General features: G+C 44.5%; 1 protein-coding gene across 2 annotated transcripts in view; it reads right to left on the minus strand.

Annotated features, from left to right (window-relative positions):
* LOC311247108 (tetraspanin-18B-like) overlaps window positions 1–16,751 on the minus strand; it is a 79,658-nt gene that overhangs the window by 40,757 nt on the left and 22,150 nt on the right. For both annotated transcript variants that reach the window (XM_084337421.1, XM_084337420.1), the window contains exon 2: window positions 15,983–16,061. The gene's annotated coding sequence lies outside the window, so the exon portion shown is untranslated. The remainder of the gene's footprint in view (window positions 1–15,982; window positions 16,062–16,751) is intronic.

The following is a 16,751-nucleotide window of genomic DNA, read 5'->3' on the forward strand; positions in this document are numbered from 1 at the left end:
ACGTAGCTCCTTTCCAACAACTATTTCGGCACTAAACTCGAAGTGGTGTATACAGTCACTTCTACGGTGGTGAAAATAGGGAAGGAGCTGTTGGCCACGACCCCTCTTATGTAGAGGAGCGGATGTGGGTGTGGCCAGGCGGATGGGTGTGTGCATGTGGAGACAAATTATTCAGTGTTAGATTGATAAAGGGATAGTTCCACTAGAGTGCAGAGCGTAAGCTATACGATAATATAACTCGGATCCCACATGTACAAATAAAAACTGATATTGTCCTTTAGGATGGCTTTACCATAACACAGTGTTAAGCACTTTTAACACTTTGAACACTTACTGTAAACTAAGTTAAACTTTTTTTTTATTTTATTTATTTTTTAGATTTTTTTTTTAGCGTTTATCGCTTTTTACTACTGGGCAGTAGTACATGTACTTTACACGTGACAAATAAAATGAAACTTGAAACACATCGACGTTCTCGGTCCCCATTACGTAACTTACAATGTCCACGATAACACAGAGTGTAGAATTGAACGGGAATGGCTGTTCTATCAATGCAAGTTCTATGCTGTGTAACCCATCATTCCAGGGAGGAACCCACTGCTGTGAGGCCCTACAATCCAATAAATCACTTTGTCACAGAAGCTCAGCGTGTGGAGAAGTGTTTTCCCTCAGCGCTGCAGAACCAGTGGGCCTAGATCGCCCTCATCCATCAGAAAGCTCCTGTGCAGCCAGGCAGAGGGACAGTGGATTAGGCCCAATGGATTTGACCTTCCAGCTTCCTGAAACTCTTACCAGCAGAGCCATGTAAACAGGCCCGTTTCTTGCCATATGCGGACTGTGCGGTTGCATAGGGCCCCCGAAGCCACCAGGGGGCCCCCTAAAATGCCATATAAAAAAATAGAATATATATATTTTATTTAAAAAAAAAATTATTCACTCAATACACTGTATGTATATATATAAATATATATATATATCCTGTAGTAGGAATGCAACAAACCATCAGCTTAACCGATAGGCTACTGCTTATGACCGCAAGTGGGCGTTTCTTTATAAAAGTAGCTTATGGACAAAAATGTAGTTACATTTTCACACTTTATTTAACTTTAACTTTATCTTAATTAGTTCCATTTAAATTTCAATATTGTAAGTCAGAAAATGCAGTATCTGTCTCATTTATGTGCATTTGGGAGATGTTATAATGCAGATTCTGCAAATCCTGTAAGTTTTCAGGAGTTTCTTGATGTAGGGGCGCCCCAGTGCTTCCTATTTATTTGCTCATTGCTGAGGTCAACTTGAGATGTTTGATTTTAATTTGTGAGAAAAAAAGATATAAGTTTTTTTCACGGATCTAGCCTCTTTTCCTCTTAAAGTGCACCAGATTGATGCATTTAAATGTTAAATGCATGCCCACCTTAAAGGGTTTGGAATCCCCCCACCATAGTTTCAGGTGATGTCACAAAATAATGGCCCCCAAACAACATTTCGCATAGGGCCCCCAAAAAGCTAGAAACGGCCCTGCATGTAAACGTAACACACTTGAATTTGAACACGGGTCTCCCACGTAGGAAGTGCCACATCCCCCAGTCAGCGAACCAGGGGGGGGGGGGGGGGCTCTAATAGCCAGAGGAGATGTTAGGCTAACTGACATCAGGGATACTGGGGCTAATTCAGAAGAACTCTTAGAGCGGAGACCTTACATTTTGTGTGTGGGGCCTTGTTTCCTTCTCACAGGAGATTGGTGATGTAGAGGTGATGTAGAGGTGATGTAGAGGTGATGTAGAGGTGATGTAGAGGTGATGTAGAGGTGATGTAGAGGTGATGTAGAGGTGATGTAGAGGTGATGTAGAGGTGATGTAGAGGTGATGTAGAGATTGGTGATGTAGAGGTGATGTAGGGGTGATGTAGAGATTGGTGATGTAGAGGTGATGTAGAGATTGGTGATGTAGAGGTGATGTAGGGGTGATGTAGAGGTGATGTAGAGATTGGTGATGTAGAACATGGTGATGTAGAACATGGTGATGTAGAGATTGGTGATGTAGAACATGGTGATGTAGAAATTGGTGATGTAGAGATTGGTGATGTAGAACATGGTGATGTAGAGATTGGTGATGTAGAGATTGGTGATGTAGAATTTGGTGATGTAGAGATTGGTGATGTAGAACATGGTGATGTAGAGATTGGTGATGTAGAGATTGGTGATGTAGAACTTGGTGATGTAGAGATTGGTGATGTAGAACATGGTGATGTAGAGATTGGTGATGTAGAACTTGGTGATGTAGAGATTGGTGATGTAGAACATGGTGATGGAGAGATTGGTGATGTAGAGATTGGTGATGTAGAACATGGTGATGGAGAGATTGGTGATGTAGAGATTGGTGATGTAGAACTTGGTGATGTAGAGATTGGTGATGTAGAGATTGGTGATGTAGAGTTGATGTAGAGATTGGTGATGTAGAGATTGGTGATGTAGAGATTGGTGATGTAGAGATTGGTGATGTAGAGATTGGTGATGTAGAGTTGATGTAGAACTTGGTGATGTAGAACATTGGTGATGTACTGTAGATGGGGTAGAGCATGGCACCAACACTGCCAGAGTTAGGGATTAAACTGGGTAAGTAAATGGTGCATTTATGTATATAGCAGCTTTTATCCACCCAAAGCACTTTACAATTGTTTGTTCCTCACATTCACCCGTGATTCACTCACACATTCACACACAGGCGGGCGGAGGCGACCTGCTCATCGGGAGAAATGAGGGGTTAAGTGTCTTGCTCAAGGAGCGTGAATCAAACCGGGAACCTTCTGATTACCAGACAATCGCTCTACACCCTGAGCCACTGTCGCCAAGTATCCACCAAATTATAGTGTATATGTTAGATATTCTGGTTGCAAAGATTAGGCTAGTAATTGAGGATTTTGTCCTGTATGAATTGTGAACGTGTACCAATCTATCTCTGGCCTTTAACTAGCCCCACCAGAGGTTCATGGTCATACGGTCATGTGGAACGTCACGTTCGTTGGAGATCCACCATATGGAATGTCATATTTCTGACCGCGCACTTATTGATATAATCCAGATATGGTTTTTGTGAGCATTCCTTCACGCACTACAGTGTAAGTCTGCACGGTCTCTCTCCGGTACGAGAGCAGCGGGAGCAGTGAGAGGTCTTTCCTGAGCTACACATTCCCTGGGTTATTACATTAGACATCAAAGGCACAGAGATCCAGCCCGGCCTGACCATGGGCTCTCTCTCTCTCTCTCTCTCTCTCTCGGTCTCCCTCTCGCCCTGTCATGCGATCCCTCCTCCATTCGTTTCATATACACTGTGTAGTCTATATCTTCTGCATGTCTGGAAATTGAGTTGACATTTTGGAATCACTTTCGCAGGTTGTTCGTGATCGGACGACAGGGAAAGAAAGCACAGCCCGGTTCGGTCGCCGGACGTGGAGTACGTGTCCTTCTCCCTTTTTCGGGTGGCAGCTTGTCACTGATCTACAGGTTAAGAATGGCTTTAATGTCATCTGCCTGCTGAGGTGATGGAGAGAACGAGGGACAAGGCGCTGCTTCAGTGAGCAACCGCACCGTATTTTTGAGAGAGATTTACCAAGCCTCAGGAGAGCTTTATCAAAGCCGTTTACCTCTCTCCATCTCTCTCCATCTTCTCTTCTCCTCTCCTCTCTCTCTCTCTCTCTCCATCTCTCTCTCTCTCTCTCTCTCTCTCTCTCCATCTCTCTCCATCTCTCTCAACCAACCCTCTTGTCAGTCAGGACTAATAGTCTCTCTCTCTCAACCAACCTCTGTCAGTCAGGACTAATAGTCTCTCTCTCTCAACCAACCTCTGTCAGTCAGGACTCTCTCTCTCCTCTCTCTCTCTCTCTCTCTCTCTCTCTCTCTCTCTCTCTCTCTCTCTCTCTCTCTCTCTCTCTCTCTCTCTCCTCTCCTCTCTCTCTCTCTCTCTCCTCTCTCTCTCTCTCTCTCTCTCCTCTCTCTCTCTCTCTCTCTCTCTCTCTCTCTCTCTCTCTCTCTCTCTCTCTCTCTCTCTCTCTCTCTCTCTCTCTCTCTCTCTCTCTCTCTCTCTCTCTCTCTCTTCCCCTTCCTGATGTCAAGGCCATTTGCATGGGTTGCCACGCTTTTGATGATCTGTCACCATGGCTCATAACCATAAATAGGGCAGATGCAGGCACTCACTTTGTATTTTGGAGAGGCCCAGAGGGATGAATACCAATTAACTAAAATATAGATATAACACAGAGATAACATAAAAAGGGGGGGGGGTAGCAAAATGCCGCCGTGTGAATAACATTGGTCAATACTGGCTGAGTTTGCGGAAATAGATGTTCTGAATGCTAAACATTCATGTGGAATGTAGATGTGGAGAGGCTCGGGAGGAGCTGGGCTCTCAGGAGACCACGTCGTGTGCGTTTGATCGGCTACTGAATTATCCACCACTTCAATGAGACACTTTCATCTAATGCATCATTTGAGTCAATGACTCAATTCCACTTAGACTGCTGCAATGGACTAGGATGGCGACTGCGTCCTCTGCACCCTGCGCCGTAGAGCTCTCTGTGAGCCTGCCTCTCTCTCTCTGGTTCCCCAATACCTTTCTATATGACCGTAAGCTTTGGCGAAAGCGGACTAAGCGTCTGTCTACCACCACAGAGACAGTGGGATCGAATCCATGTGGTGTCTCGGCTTGGCCGACCGTCCATACTAACACAATTGGCAGTGTTAGCGGGTGGGAAAGCCGGCGAGGGTGGGTCCTGGTCGTTGTAAAAACAGCGACTCCTACAGATTGGTTGGGGCGCCTGCACAGCAAGGTCGGGTCCTGGGAGAGTCCGCGCTGCCAGGTGAAAAGAAGTGGGGATTGGCTACATGTGTGTCGGAGGAAGCACGTGATAGTCTCTGCCCTCCCAGACCGACGGTAGGGGGCAGAGCACGCAACGACCAGGTAGGGGATTGGGAATTAGCATAACGACTAACATTGGGATGGGGAAAGATGGAAAAAGAAAGGGAGGGAAAAAAGATAAAGTAAAAAAAAAAAAAAAAAGATTAACCACAATGATTTTACTGTGAAATCCATGGTTCTCTGAGGTTGCATAGTAGATCTCTTTTCTTTGAAATCAGGAAACGGCAATAACAAACGCCAACAACCAACGGTCACAATGTTAATTTAAAATGTATTATATGCAAATGTTTTACGATAGTATTAGTATTTTAGTATTTGTTTATTTGCATGTATTGAAATACATCATTGGGCGATATAAAAAGAAATTCAGGAAACATTTGGGGGAGATCCATGATGCCCTCAAGTTGTTTAACAACAAGTGGAAATCCCCTAAAGAAATAAAAGAGATTATCAAAGAGATAATACCTCTAGAACCAGAGTCTATGGTCAGAGATAATACCTCTAGAACCAGAGTCTATGGTCAGAGATAATACCTCTAGAACCAGAGTCTATGGTCAGAGATAATACCTCTAGAACCAGAGTCTATGGTCAGAGATAATACCTCTAGAACCAGAGTCTATGGTCAGAGATAATACCTCTAGAACCAGAGTCTATGGTCAGAGATAATACCTCTAGAACCAGAGTCTATGGTCAGAGATAATACCTCTAGAACCAGAGTCTATGGTCAGAGATAATACCTCTAGAACCAGAGTCTATGGTCAGAGATAATACCTCTAGAACCAGAGTCTACTGTCAAAGAGGTGATACCTCTGGAACATTTGGAGCTGTATAGACACTGTTCCCTTGTGCAGAAATAATAATGACCACCAGCAGAGCAGAGACTATGACTTTAGCACCCTGTGTTATTATTGAGGGCCTCATAGAGCACGGTGGTGTAGTGGTCAACACTGTCGCCTCACAGCAAGGTCCGGGGGTTCGATTCCCACTTGGGGACCAGGTTGCCGGGTTGCCACGTGGGGGTATCTCCCGTGCCTTTCTGTGTGGTGTTTGCATGTTCTCCCCATGTTCGCAAGGGTTTCCCCTCCGCAACCCATGTCTGCTCCCGGCTGCCCTTTGGGGGAAGGATGACGGGATGGGTCAAGCGTGGAGAGACATTTCATCGGTGACCCAATGCATGCATGTGTTTGTTCCTGTGTGTCGCTCATCTTACATGTGTGTGTTGCTGCATGCCAAATAAAGACTTCTTCTTCTTCTTCGAGAGTAATGGCAGTAAACAGCCAGAAGACCATGAAATTATGTGTGACACTGCCAACCTTGTACAAAACTCACCCACCAGATTGTGGGTTGATTTCCAACTGTTGTACTTTCCCTGATCACTCCCCTTTATGCCGTAGAGAGACGAGAAAAGGAGTAGAACAAGATTATTCCTCTGAAGCTACTTGTCTTAACCCTTTCACTACCACACTACAGAAGGTTAACCCTTTGCTATCACACTACAGACGGTTAACCTTTTGTCACGTGGCAGTGAAAGGGTTAACCTTCTGTATTGTCGCAGTGAAAGGGTTAACCATTTGGTAGTGTGGCAGTGAAAGGGTTAATGCCTCCATCTGCCTGGAGAACACGCCACCACTCATCCCCAGAGCACTGGGGTCAATAATAGAACTCAACACCAAACGATCACCAGCTGATTAATTGCCGTCGACAATGCAGTTCATTCATCAATGTCGGACATTCTCTGATTAACAACTTGACTCACTAACTGAGGCTACTGTTACTAAGTTGTATTTATTTAGTATGTGAAATGACGTCTCCGGAGTAGTAGCCTACAATTATGGCACTTGAATATGGGAATGTCTGCTGGCGCAAGATTCAGAGACTGATTTACACTGGACATAGAATTTGGTCTAGAGCAGGGGTTCTCAAACTTTTTTATACCACGACCCCATTTTATTTAGGATCTTTTTTTGGCGACCCCACACTTCACTGCGTCATTTCAACATGGAATTAAGGAAAAGCACACATTGTTGAACTTGATCATGCATATTTTTTTTTTACTTGCCAATCCACAACCCCACTGTCACCTACCCACGACCTCACTTTGGGTCGTAACCCGTAGTTTGAGAACCGCTGGTCTAGAGCAGTGATTTTCAAACAATGAGGTGTGAGGTGTGGCCAGTTGCAAGTGTGGCAGGCGGTACCGCAGTCTCAGGTCCACATCCAAGAGAACACTGAACAGCTACTACAGTCTCAGGTCCACATCCAAGAGAACACTGAACAGCTACTACAGTCTCAGGTCCACATCCAAGAGAACACTGAACAGCTACTACAGTCTCAGGTCCACATCCAAGAAAACACTGAACAGCTACTACTGTCTCAGGTCCCCATCCAAGAGAACACTGAACAGCTACTACTGTCTCAGGTCCCCATCCAAGAGAACACTGAACAGCTACTACAGTCTCAGGTCCACATCCAAGAGAACACTGAACAGCTACTACAGTCTCAGGTCCACATCCAAGAAAACACTGAACAGCTACTACTGTCTCAGGTCCCCATCCAAGAGAACACTGAACAGCTACTACAGTCTCAGGTCCACATCCAAGAGAACACTGCAACAGCTACTACAGTCTCAGGTCCACATCCAAGAGAACACTGAACAGCTACTTCCACCGGGCAAACAGACTACTGATGAATAGTATCAGTATTTTATCACATTATCACATGAGCACGCAGACACACAAGCACACTTACTATAGTACACACACACACACACACACACACACACACACACACACACACACACACACACACACACACACACACACACACACACACACACACACACACACACACACACACACTGCTACACTGTAGAACTGTATAGATCGTTGTGTATTGTTGTTTACAAATCTACTATGGTTGAGGGGCCGGGAAAAACAAGCATCTCATGTTTTTCTGAATGTATGTACATTTAAAAAAGCTGTGACAATAAGAATAATCTGAATCTGAATCTGAAGTCAATCTAATGAGGCAATTGTTCAAAAGATAAAGAATGTAATTTGAGAGTAAAGAAAAAAGACAAACTAGGCTGGAATGGCGGACATTTTGCCCCATTTACAGTAACTGAATTACAAACAGGAGCTGTAGCCAAATAGAGCAGCTCATCTGTGATCGATTGATGCAATAGATCCAAACCGCTTTACAACCGCTCTACCTCCTAAGCCACTGTTGCCCCCAAATTTTAATCTAACTGAGTAAAAAATCCATTATTTTTATGATTATGAAAAGATGAATGTAATGCATTCACAATGAAAAACGTATGATGTTCTTTTTCCATTACAATTGAAACAGAACTGCATGTTTCTTTTCCGATATATTAATGATCTGGATCAAAGTAAGTATCCCATGTTGCTGTATGTGTCCACAGGACACCTGCTTATAGACCTGTTCGCTGTTTACAAACATACCGTGTTCGAGCAATCAGCAATACCAACTGAGTCATGTGAGTAAGTTACCCCGGACCTGCGCAAGCTGCTGCACTAAAAGAATACGACAGGGCTCTATGGAGAAACCATGGCACTCCCCTGACTAAAAGTTGTCAGCATGGCTGTGAGTGTGAGTCTTTCACCTTTTACATGATCTAGCTTTGGCATGGATTGATTGTTTAGATCGCTAGCATGACTAACAAATGCAAATATATTGTAGTCTGCGCCGTTGTTCTGACCAGGATTATGTTCCTTTCTGCTCCGGGGATGCGTGTGCTCACACCGAGTCTGACGTATACAGCGAACAGGTCTATAGGCCAACAACACATGACGCAAAAAGATGCTGTTGCATTTCATGGCAATCTCAGTCACACAGACCATCGTTCACAGTTTCACACCAAACTTTGAGGGGAGGGGTGCTATGTAGCCTATTGAGCACACCTGAAGACTGGGCTGTTGTTATGCAAAGACAGCTGTGGTCGGTAGTACTTAGCCGAGTGCTCACCTGGCTACTTGACTTTGCATGACAATGGATCAGAGATGGACAAGCAGCCGTTTTCCGTGTGGTCCTATCACGTCGCGTCACTGTTTATTATCGTGCAGGGGACAATAACTGCATTCTGAAAACATGCAGGGGACATGTCCCATGTGTCCCCCATAGTTACGCCCCTGCTAGGTTCCATCCTAGAGGCAAATCTTTCCTGTGACAAAATGGCATCCAATGTAATAAAAAAAAGTCAACCAACAAACTAGATTCTTGTACCGGATCTCCTCTCTGGTAAACAAGAATACCCTGAAGACTCTGGCAGGAGCACTCATTCAAGGGTACTACGACTATGCTTGCACCTCATGGTACCAAAGCACCTCAAAAGTGTTAAAAACTAAATTACAAACATCACAAAACAAACTGGTCAGACTACTGCTTGACCTTACTCCTAGAACCCACCTCACCCCTGCCCACTTTGACAACCTAGGATGGCTTAGAGTAGACGACAGAGTACAGCAACTTGCAATGGGCCTGGTCTACAAGATACACTACACAACTAAGGTACCCATGTACATGTCAAATTACTTCCCAAAGGTCAGTGAATACCACAACCACAACACCAGAGGGAGCTCCACAAATCATGTGAAACACAGATTCGGCTCAAACAAGGGACTAAACACGTTTCGCAATTATGCCACATCAATGTGGAACGCCCTACCCACAGCTGTAAAGGAATGTGAATCACTACCCACTTTCAAAAACCACTCTCAAAGAACACCTACGAGAGACTGCAATTCGAAACTGGCCCTAAATGTCCTAACCCAACCCCCTCCAATGTACAGTAAATGTCCTAACCCAATAATACATGAGACCCTCTTCTTGGGACCAAGTAAGGTTTCGTGGATAATCCAATACAGTGAAGGACATGCTAGGTCCCTAGGTAGTGCAATACACTGTTACTATACTATTTTTAAGGTGACCTTTCTTTATGGCCATAAGTGTGGGCGTGTGCAGCATGAGTGAGTGCTTTCTCATGTTAAAGTGGCTGCTAGTGTGCGAGCGTGCACAGCGTGTGTGTCGTGTGTGTGCTTAAGTGTGCTTGTGTGTGTAGAGTTCAGTGTTCTGTGACCCTCAGTGTTCATTGTTCAAGGCTCTGATGGCCTGGGGGAAGAAGCTGAGCCGAAGCCTCTCTGTCCTAGTAGCTGGTGTTCGCAGGCGTCTGCCTGACCTCAGCAGCTGGAACAGGCTGTTATTGGGGTGGTGAGGGTCTTTCATTATTCTGCAGGCTCTGGATTTGCACCTCTTGTTGTATAGAACCTGCAGGGGAGGTAGTGCAATACCCGTGGTACGCTCGGCAGAGCGCACCACTCTCTGTAGGGCCTTCTTGTCCTGTGCCGTGCTGTTACCATACCAGGCAGTGATATTTCCGGTCAAGATGCTCTCTACAGCTCCGGAGTAGAAGGACTGGAGTATCTTCCCCGATACTCTGAACTTCCTTTAACTGTCTCAGGTGGTAGAGGCGCTGCTTCGCCTTTTTTACAACTGTGTCTGTGTGTTGACCATGTCAGATCCTCTGCGATGTGGACCCCCAGGTACTTAAAGCTGCTCACCCTGTCCACGGTGGCCCCGTTTATCCTCAGTGGTGTGTGTGTCTCCTGCTGTCCTCTCCTATAATCCACGATCAGCTCCTTGGTTTTACCAATGTTCAGGAGCAGGCTGTTGTCCTGGCACCAGCGTTCCAGTACCTCAGTGCCCTCAGGCTATGCCTCTCTAGCCAGTTACAGTTAGATTGTTATGTGAAGAGCTAACCCCCCCCCCCCCCCCCCCCCACACACACACTCCCACGCACACTCTGTGAGGGTATATACAGCAAGCCTGGTGGTCTATTTGGAATGAAGGCTAGTTTATGTGTTATGACTGGGACTGAGGTTGTGAATGAGTAAAAAGTTCTCTGTGCTGGCAACACCACCACCACTGTGTGTGTGTGTGTGTGTGTGTGTGTGTGTGTGTGTGTGTGCGTGTGTGTGTGTGTGTGCGCGTGTGCATGTGTGTGTGTGTGTGTTTTCTTCCTGTTAGTGTATGTCTGCGGCATGGACCTTTGGGCATAGTGGGAAGCTAACGCGACCAATATTTAGCCCACTCAGTCAATCATACTGTACTCTTACAAGACTCGGTTACAACAAAAAACAAACACACAGGAAAAAGCCCCAGCCAGATAAAGTAATTACATCTCTACGGAACTGGGTAATGCCCCGGATTCCTGAATATAGATAGATAGTATATCATAATATAAATAAACAAATCATGTTGTAGGAAGCCTAACGACTGTGAGGCTCCACAGTCATTCATTACTCTGTTTGTCTGGATTAGCTAGGCCCATAATATAGGTGGTGAAAGCGGCCTTGCCGGATCCAGAATTCAGTAGAGGTGAATCATCTGTGTATTTGTTTTTGTATTTTACCCAAAATACAACCAGCAAAGGAACACCAACATTTGGGGAAATTCACTTATTTACCATCTTACCCTGAGTCAGACAATAAGCAATTTCCTCTCTGTGCGCCCAGCACAGAGTGTTCTGTTTGCATGATTGGCGCTATCTTTTTGACGAACAATCATGTACTCAAAGCATTAAGAGCTAAGTACTGCTCTGGGCTTTCTTATTATTTATTGTGCCTAAAAACTGACTGTGTGGCAAAGCACAACAGCAACACAATCATCACGTTTGCTGACGACACAGCTGTGGTGGGCCTGATCTCTGCAAAAAGGGCCTACCTGGGAGAGGTAGAGAACCTGGCACTGTGGTGATGGGAGAACAGCCTCTCCCTGAACGTCAGCAAAACGAAAGAGATGATTGTGGATTTTAGGAGGTCGGGGGCCAGGGACTACAGCCCCCTCAGCATCGACGGGGCACCGATCGAGAGAGTGAACAGCTTCAAGTACCTGGGAGTCCACATATCCGAGGACTTGACATGGACCACACACATCGACAGTGTAGTGAAGAAGGCACGGCAGCGCCTCTACTTCCTTAGGCGCCTAAGGAAGTTCAAAGTGAGTCAGAAGATCCTTAAGAACTTCTACTCATGCACAATAGAGACTGGTAACATCACCTCCTGGTTGGGGAATAGCACCGCACACGACCGCAGCAGACTACAGAGAGTGGCCCGCTCAGCCGAACGCACAATTGGAGGGGGGCTTCCCACTCTCCAGGACATTTACACCAGGCGTTGCAGGGCAAAGGCTGAGAGAATAACCAAATACTCTAGTCACCCAAACAACTGCCTCTGTGCACTGCTGTGGTCAGGCAAGCGCTACCATGCTATTCATTTGCAGTCTATTGTTTAAAATGTTTTTTTTGTAGCTTAATTTTTACGCACAAATGCGGCTTCTCGAAACATTTGCGAGGCACAGAGTCAGACGCAGAGCATGTGAGCCGAGTGCTGTGGGTAAGTAAAGTAAGTAAAGTAAGTAAAACTTTATTAATATAGCACCCTTCTCAGCACGAGTGCACAGAGTGCTTTACAACAGTAATATATAACATCAATAAAATACAGTAAGAGGAAACATTTGAAGAAAAGAATAAAATATTAAAAAACAACAGAATCAACGACAAAAAACTAAAAAGGGAGCTGTTTTTGTGTTTAGGGGGAGGGTCTTGGGGCTATTCTCCAGAGCCTTTGGGGCTATCACCACAGAAGCTCGGTCACCTTTTGTTTTTAGCCTGGTCCTGGGCACCACCAGGAGCTCCTGGATGGATGACCGAAGTGCCCAGCTAGAGGAAAATGGGTGGATGAGCTTGCTAATGTAGGGGGGGGGGGCGGGGGCCTGGCCCATGGAGGGCTCTATAGGCGAACACCAGGACCTTGAAGTTGATCCTGAAATGTACCGAGAGCCAGTGCAGGGAAGAGAGGATGGGGGTGATGTGACATGATTAGGCCTGCCACGATAACACATTTTGCTGGGCGATTAATTGCCCCCGAAAATATCGCGATAAGCGATATTATTGCGACCGGTTAGAGAATTTTTTTTGAGACATTTATTTCCCAAAACTTTTATTTTGAAGCCCACCGCTCCGTCTTTTCCGGTGTTTTAGACTTTTATTTTGAAGCCCACCGACCGGACCGGAAGTATTGTTGTGATTATCCTAAGCAGAAACTATGAGCCGACAACTTGTTCTGTTTTTGAGCTAATGATAAAACAAATTGTTGGTGAACAACTAACTTTAGGTTAGTTTTAACGTTAGCTACTAACGTTAGATGCAGCTACTACAGGCAATCAACGATGAGGAGGAAGCGTCAAAGCAGTATATAATAGAATAGCTGTGGTGCGTAAGCACAGCAGCACGACTCGAAACTACCGGAGTGTTATAATAAATTAATTCATGTTTAACTTGTCCCCGTGTCCAGTCCTTTGACTAGCCCCACCCGTTCATTGAAAACAATGATGCATGTAATTGTATTAACGTTATTCTGTGTTGTACTTGTAGCTATGCTATACGTTGTATTTCATTTGTTAGCTATTTAGCTAATGTTGTTAGCATGGAATGAGAATCAAAGCTCTATCTTTCATCTTTATTTAGCAGTCCAGTTTCTCCGGGCAGTAGCGAGTAACTACTTGGGTCTAAAAATAGCTAACGTTACACTACAAATAATGCTACTTGGTTAAAAGGAGCAACACTATTGAGAAATGTCTATGTGGCGTTGCCCCACGGAGCTTCCGTGCTGTACTCTAGTAACGTCAGCGGCCCGCCTCCCAACACGGACAGTGACTGACATGGGGCACTGGTTCCGCCTCATTAAAACAAACCTCGCAAATAGCAATTAATCGCGCCCGTCAAAATCATTGCATTCATTTTAATTATCGCAGCAATTAATCGATTTATTGCTTATCGCGGCAGGCCTTTACCGAGAGCCAGTGCAGGGAAGAGAGGATGGGGAAGATATGACATGATTTTTTTTACCTAGTGAGTGAGGAGTACATTTCAATATTTGTCACTCAAAACTGCTCATGGTTGCTTAAATTCACCCCATTCCACTCAAGAAGAAGACGGCACTCACAGCTGCAACAGGGGAATTGTTACTGACAAGTCCAGAGGACAGAGTGCTCCCTGCTAGACAACAACACCACTTTCCGACAACGGCCTTGACCAGTGCTCGAACCGGTGAATATCACCTTGGCTCTAGTAAGTATATTTTGAAAAAGCAGAATAATCTGCTTTGAAAACTACAATGTCTTGTTTTTACATGTTATTTCTACACGTGTTAAATACACAAAATACAATGTGTGAATAAGATTGTTTTGGAGTTGTTGGAAGGTGTATTTCTTCACTTTTGACGGAGCTAGGCTAGCCGCTGTAACCTGCTTTCAGTTCTTCAGCTAAGCTAGGCTAGCCACTGTAACCTGCTTCCAGTTCTTGTGCTAAGCTAGGCTAGCCACTGTAACCTGCTTCCAGTTCTTGTGCTAAGCTAGGATAGCCACTATAACCTGCTTCCAGTTCTTGTGCTAAGCTAGGATAGCCGCTGTAAACTGCTTCCAATTATTGTGCTAAGCTAGGCTAGCCACTGTAACCTGCTTCCAGTTCTTGTGCTGGGGTCATCCCTATGTTCCACGGGCTCTATGTTCCCCGGGTTCTATGTTCCCCGATTGATTGATTGATTGATTGAACATTTTATTAATGTCCGCCTTGTTTCGAACTGGTTAAGCTTGGCGACTCTTTCGAAGTTGGTTAAGGTTAGAGTTTGGAATCAGGGCTGGTGGTCTATCGCCCTGCTCTAAAGATAAACTCTAAGGAAACATAGACATGCTCCCACAGCGCTAAGCTAGGCTAGCCACTGTAACCTGCTTCCAGTTCTTGTTCTAAGCTAGGCTAGCATGCAACCGGATCTCTCTCTGTACTGGACACAGAGAGGTAATTGCTCTTTTTGTCTGACTCTGGAGAAGAAGAGACAGAATAAGTGAATTTCCCTAAATGAGTGTTCCTCATCAGAGTGTTCCTTTAAAGCAGTGCTTCGCAATTGTTTCAGTCGAGACCACCTTGGATAATTGGAAATATCTTAGAATATTTTAATACATTCTGTTCCGCTCTGATTTCTTTTTGTTCCACTGGTAGTTTCTCATAGCCAGACCTCTCACCACGCTGTGTTAGCTCTGTGCCAGCCCTGCATTCCACTTGTGGAACAATGACCCCCCACCCCATCCCTGCATTTCGCCCCAGGGTTTGGGAACCACTGCTTTAAAGCCATTGCAATGGCTTTGTTTGGAGAATGTGATTTCCACACAAGGTAAGGCTTTTATATAGTTATATTTAACAAGTGAAGTTCCTGTTGACGAAATGACAAATTACACAAACACCATTGGATAAGCGTTGGTCTATTCCAGTGGTCTAATCTAGCTTTTTGCTGGGGGTACACTGTCTGTAATTATTGTGACGGCAGTGACGACACAAACAAACAGGTTTCAAGATTCAAGATTTGAAGTCTTCCCTGCACGCAAAGAAAAAGAGGGTACACTATAGTTTCTTTTGGAGGGAGGCCAACGCCATTCTTTTGAGTAGCACTCAACATTTAAGTAGCACTCCTAGGGACTAGATTCATCTGGATGGTGAGCAACCGTGTCTGTTTGAATTCTATCGATCTGCTACGGAGGTGGCCCAAGGCAGCCTAACAATGTGCAGTAGCCGGTTTAAATGAGAACAGCTCAGAAAACAGAGAAACACATTCTACATGGCAGAATCACCAAAAAATGTATCATTCACATTTACATTTAGTCATTTAGTGGAACGCTTTGATCCAAAGCGACTTACAAGTTCTGTACAACAGGTCAGCAGGAAGGGTACAACTAACAATGTTCATCAAGCAGTGTTGAAACTTGGGTGCTGCAGTCTCGAATGCATAGTAGTAGAGACATATTAGTACAGTAGGTAGTACTAATATAGGCAAGGAAGATTATTTAGTGGCAAAGTGTTTTTTTCTTTTTTCTTTATCATTGGCTAATGAGCATAAATGTTCATTTTCAGAGCTGAATTATGAATGTTTATTTCATTGAGGAATGAGTTGTGAGTTGTGTTTGAGAAGCAACGGAAGGCACCATACCATAATATGTACCTGTTAATGGCTCTCGGTTTGAAACGGAGGTGGAGGAGTGTTGGTCTTCAGCCTTCAACCTCGCGCCACTTTACATCAGCTGTGGACGACAAGAAGAAGAAGAAGCGTCAGTGACGATGGTCTCCCCTTTATTTAACCCTTTCACTACCACACTACAGAAGGTTAACCTTTCACTTAAAGGGTTACCATTCTGTAGTGTGGTTGTGAAAGGGTTAACCCTTTTGCCGTGTGGCAGTGAAAGGGTTAACCTTCTGTATTGTCGCAGTGAAAGGGTTAACCATTTGGTAGTGAAAGGGTTAACCAGGTTATATTCATTGAGCAACGTGGGCTCTCCACTGCGTCAACACCCTGCGTCACACTCACACGTCTCTACACAGTCACACGTGGGAGACACTAGAGCCATATGAAATCAGTTTAATTTTTTTCCAAATTCCATTTTATTTTTTCCCAAATTCCGTTTTTTCCGTTTTAATATTTCAGAATTCTGTATTTTGCTTTGTACGCTCATTTTACCATCAGAAATAGTGTCTAATAAGTGGGAATGAATAAATGTCCACAATTTAATATGATATAACAGTCCATTTAATAGGGCTGTCTTAAATACTTCGAAGCTTCGTTCAATGGGCATGGGATTCGAATATGAAAATAAAATTTGATTATTAAAAAATATAAAAATATAAATGATATATATATATTTTTTTGCAAAATCAACTCTGCCTCTCTTTGTTAACTACAACAAGCAATGCTGTTTGTTATTTAAGATGAGGTC

Source organism: Notolepis coatsorum, assembly GCF_963971535.1.
Source record: "Notolepis coatsorum genome assembly, chromosome: 20".
Classification (NCBI taxonomy): Eukaryota; Metazoa; Chordata; class Actinopteri; order Aulopiformes; family Paralepididae; genus Notolepis; species Notolepis coatsorum.